Below are 639 nucleotides of genomic sequence, written 5' to 3'. Positions count from 1 at the left end.
TGAGTCCAAAACCAGAGGGCATAGATTTAAAGTGTGAGGGGACAGATTTAAAAGGGACCTAAGGGACAGATTTTTCACGCAGAGGGTAGTGTGTGTATGGAATGAGCTGCCAAAGGAACTGGAGGAGGATGGGACAATTACAATATCTAAAAGACATCTGATGGGTTTATGAATAGGAAGGGTTTAGAGGGACATGAGGCAAATGCTAGTAAATGGGAGTAGATTAATTTAGGATATCTGATTGGCATGGACGAGTTGGACTGAAGGGTCGATTTCCATACTGTACAGCACTACAAATATGTAAATTCAGGAGAACTGTTCCACTGTAGCTAAAGGGGTTTAGCTTGTGAAGTCTCCAAGCTGTCAGAACTGAAAGGACATTTAGATTGTCAGAATTGGGAAGAAGTCTCTCAGACATCAAACAGGAATTGAATCAGACAGGAAAGAAATTAAACATAGTGACATTTCACTGAGATTAAAGTATTTATAAAAAAGGACATTGTTAATAAACAAGTTAAACCTTTGTTTTGCTGTTTATGATCTTTCTAAATTGTCAAGTAATTCTTTAAGCTGGTATGACAAAATTTTTGTTGAAGTTCATTGGCAAAAATAAGAAAATGTTCAGTGATTAACCACCAT

Source organism: Chiloscyllium plagiosum, chromosome 7 (assembly GCF_004010195.1).
Source record: "Chiloscyllium plagiosum isolate BGI_BamShark_2017 chromosome 7, ASM401019v2, whole genome shotgun sequence".
NCBI lineage: Eukaryota > Metazoa > Chordata > Chondrichthyes > Orectolobiformes > Hemiscylliidae > Chiloscyllium > Chiloscyllium plagiosum.
This window is presented reverse-complemented; position numbering follows the sequence as displayed.